Source organism: Lipotes vexillifer, unplaced genomic scaffold (genome assembly GCF_000442215.2).
Source record: "Lipotes vexillifer unplaced genomic scaffold, Lipotes_vexillifer_v1.1 scaffold68, whole genome shotgun sequence".
NCBI classification, from domain to species: domain Eukaryota; kingdom Metazoa; phylum Chordata; class Mammalia; order Artiodactyla; family Lipotidae; genus Lipotes; species Lipotes vexillifer.
The window spans coordinates 89135-93347 of record NW_006791676.1 but is presented as its reverse complement, the minus strand read 5'-3'; the positions used below and the strand labels follow the sequence as shown (position 1 = coordinate 93347).

The 4213-nt window shown below is 32.8% G+C and overlaps 1 non-coding gene across 1 annotated transcript; it reads left to right on the top strand.

Moving 5' to 3' along the window:
- The first annotated feature begins 1606 nt into the window (after positions 1-1606).
- On the top strand, positions 1607-1679 carry TRNAG-CCC (transfer RNA glycine (anticodon CCC)). The gene has a single exon. It is a non-coding gene; the product is annotated as a tRNA-Gly (tRNA).
- Positions 1680-4213: the final 2534 nt, after the last annotated feature.

Below are 4213 nucleotides of genomic sequence, written 5' to 3'. Positions count from 1 at the left end.
TAAAACAAAAAAAAAAAAAAAAAAAAAACCTCCAAGAAATAATTTTACATGGTGGCTACACTTCAGATGAACAAGTACATGTTTTCTGGAAGAAAGACCACAACAACTTGGCTTTTACTTCCAAAATACAGTGGCATGTTAATTGCTTGATCAGCCAAATGAAACTAAATGTAATTAAGACTAGTGTGGGGTTAATTTGATCCATAATTATGTTATATAAAGTAAATGAAAATTATTTCTTTCCTAAATTGCAATTCATTAAAATTACAGATATTAAAATAAGATACTATAAAATTACATGAAGCATGTACACATTAATAGCCATTAGTAATAGCTTGATATTTCTATCTAAGCAACAGTTTATTAGAATGCTAAAAGGTGATATTTGACCGCTCACATGACTGATTTTTTTTACTTTGTTTTTCTACTCTTCTAAGAAATTATTTTTTTAATGAAGCAAAGTGTTCTAGTCTTAGTCTGTTTTTACCATTTTCTAGATATTTATCATCTGCTTAAATACCTTTGGATTAATGCTCATTGAATCTTCCCTAAAATACAAACACAGGTATTTAAAAACTCAAAATGGCATACAGGTATGTACATTTTGTATGACACCAAATGCATACATTACACGTAAAGTATTTGGAAGATTATTATTCAAAGGTCAAATTCTGTATCTTTAATTCAAATTATAGTCATATATCTATTTATAGAACATTTTTGTCTTAACCTCATTAAAAAAGAATTGAATGTAAAAGAAATTAATTGAAAGTAAAGGAACTAACATTTACTGAGGGCTTATCCTGCTTCAAGCACTATGCTATGTGCACTTTAAAGAAACTATTTTCATCCCTTTATGAAATTGATATTATTTATTCTTCTTTTACATATAAGAGAACTGAGACTCAGAGAGACTAAGGATTTTGCCTGAAATCATGGAGCCACTTACTTGCACCATTTACTGTGAGGTGGGGAAGGGTTCTCTTTTTTTAGACATGATGACAACACAGGGGAAAACAATTAATTTGCTGTGAAAAAACACAGTGTTTTAGTTCCCACTTTAGATTCTTTTTCATTGAAGATAACTTGTTTATTTCTGTGAAAATAAAAACCAGAAGGTCATAGCATATAATCTCTGTGCCCATTCACGTGACATTAAATACAATTTGGCCAAACAATCCTATCATTCCAAGTCCAAAATTATCTAACAAAGCCTCTTTAGTAACAGAGAAGGAAATACTGACAGCTAGTGGATCTATCCTACTGAGTAGTAACGAATGCCTTACACAAGATTCCACACAAAGAAAAGACTCATATTTAAGCTAGGAACAGAAAGAACCAGCTGATTATTATACTGTGCAGTTGGAGGGAAAGGAGTATAAAACAGTGGAAGGTGTGTACAGATTCTACTGAAGAAGCCTGGCCTTCCTATATGTAATAATGTCCTTTACCTTTACTTGTTTTGGGATTGAGGACAAGAGTGGTGACTTGAAGATCTGGTATAATTTAAAAGGAAAAGCATTTACAGTAGGATTTGCTTACAACACATAGCAATAGCAGTTTATCTGTTAGAGACCAGAGATATTAAAACCAAGTCTAGGGGACTTCCCTGGTGGTCCAGTGGCTTAAGACTCTGTGCTCCCAATGCAGGGGCCCAGGTTCAACACCTGGTCAGGGAACTAGATCCCACACGCCACAACTAAGAGTTAAATAAATAAATAAATAATAAAAATAAATAAAATAAAACCAAGTCTAGCTGAAACTTCAATGTGCCACAACACATTTATTTATTGCTATAAAGCAAGGTATCTGCATACTCAGGAGAATCTGATACACTTTGCACAATAAAGTATCACTATATTACTATTAGTAGTAGCGTGCAAATATTAACAAATGTTTCTCAATAACTGATTATACTGTACTAATAAGGACAACCATCCTTTCGATTTCTTGGAGGTCACCTGCATTTCTCCTTAAGTTAAAGCCAGATATCATCCATGAAAAAAACGAAACTAAAGGATAATCGTACTTAACAAGTTGCCAGAACACATTATTTACAGTAAGAATGTGTGCTTAACAAACCAAATATTTAATATTTCATGCATGAGAAATGGGCAGACATAATAGTCATTAGTATTCCAGGTGAGGCAGAATATGCAAATTTACTCAGCTATTAAGGAATGAGTCATATGCTATTTAATATAACAAAATAGTTTATGTATATTAGAGTAAACAGTGAAATCACAATGGGAAAAAAAATGGATTTGGTTCAGATGTTGAGCTGCTCTGTAAACCAATTGTCTATCCGGAGGGAAACAGCTCTGTCTACAACTACTTAGGCTCTAGGGCCTATTAGAAACCCTGGAGTGGGCTGTTGTTGCTGTTCTCAAGGGAATTTACCACGTCACACTAGAAATAGCTGACAATAATTGGAAAGCCTGCTCCTGCCAGTATTGCACACATTTTTAATACCTTCCTAAGTATTATGGGAGATAATACACAAGGTCTTTAGAATTCTAGTCATGCCACAACAAGCCATGGAAAGGACAACTAGACAATAGCCCCAAACTGGACTGTGACAGGCTAATTATTGTGGCTTCATTATAAAACCTCTTTTTACATAGGTCACCTGGGAAGTGTAATTAAAAATGCATTATTGGTGTATTTTTTATTGAAGCAATTAAATTAAAAAGCCAAAAAAATAATTATAAGAGGAGCAAATAATAATGTTGGTCAACAGCGTTTATCTGAGAAAGAGAGACCACGTTAGTGGTTCATTAGCAGTAAATGTGTTAACGGGAATCTGTTTGAAAAATGAGCCATAGAACAGCTTTTAAATACGCAGATTAAAGGATTTATAATGTCAAGTTTAACACAGAAATTACAGACAGTATTACATAACGATGAGTAATAGCACCTTTAATCTGACTTAGTAAAATGATTTACATCATAATTGTATGTGTATTATATGTGCTGCATCTCAGATAATTTCCCTTATATTTTTTACACACTTATGGATCTGTTCTTCCTGCTTTCTAATTATGTGGTACATCTAAATAATTAGATGTTAAAATAGGTATTATCCAGGGGCACAATGTTTGTCTTGGATATCCATTCTACGTAGGAATACCAGAACATGACACAATTTATTTAGGAAAATTTTTACAAAGCCCTAAATGTATCATGTCAAATCAACCCTCTCTCATCTCAAAACTCTCCTGGTACCTCCTTACATCATCATCATCACCACTCTATAATTATCATGATCACTAGTAATTAATGAGTGCTTTCTACGTGCCAGGAACTAAACATTGCCTATATTGTTTAGACATTAAATTCTCCAAATAACTTTCAGAGATTGTATTTTATCTCCATTTTTTAATGAGGATAATCAATTAATATTTAATTAATCTCTCTAGATATATGTACAAAAATGTACTCTTCTTCAATAGACTAGCCTAAAATCGCAATCACTTTTTCCTCTATCCTACTGGAAATCTTCCATATCTTAAGCCTGTTTATTTTAACTGAGTATTTTCCAAATATATAAAAGCAACAAGTAAGCATCTACTAAGTAAGAATCTCACAAACAACCCTTATAATCCATTTGGAGAGGAAAACCAAATTCAGTGAGGTGGAAGAACATCAATTATGAAGGGCGGTGAATTACAAGATGAATAAGTGAATGAATGGATAAATGAGAGAATTTTGTTGTTGAAACATGGGACTTTTGATTCAAGAAAAATATTTTTACAGTTTACAGAAAAAAAAGAGTTCTATTTATTTTCCTTTTTTTTTTTTTTTATCCTTTGTCCATTGATTCGTTTCTAAATATTTTCTCCCATTCTGAGGGGTGTCTTTTCGTCTTGTTCATGGTTTCCTTTGCTGTGCAAAAGCTTTTAAGTTTCATTAGGTCCCATTTGTTTATTTTTGTTTTTCTTTCCATTACTCCAGGAGGTGGATCAAAAAAGATCCTGCTGTGATTTATGTCAAAGAGTGTTCTTCCTATGTTTTCCTCTAAGAATTTTATAGTGTCCGGTCTTACATCTAGGTCTCTAATCCATTTTGAGTTTATTTTTGTGTATGGTGTTAGGGAGCATTCTAATTTCATTCTTTTACATGTAGCTGTCCAGTTTTCCCAGCACTACTTATTGAAGAGACTGTCTTTTCTCCATTGTATATCCTTGCCTCCTTTGTCATAGATTAGTTGACC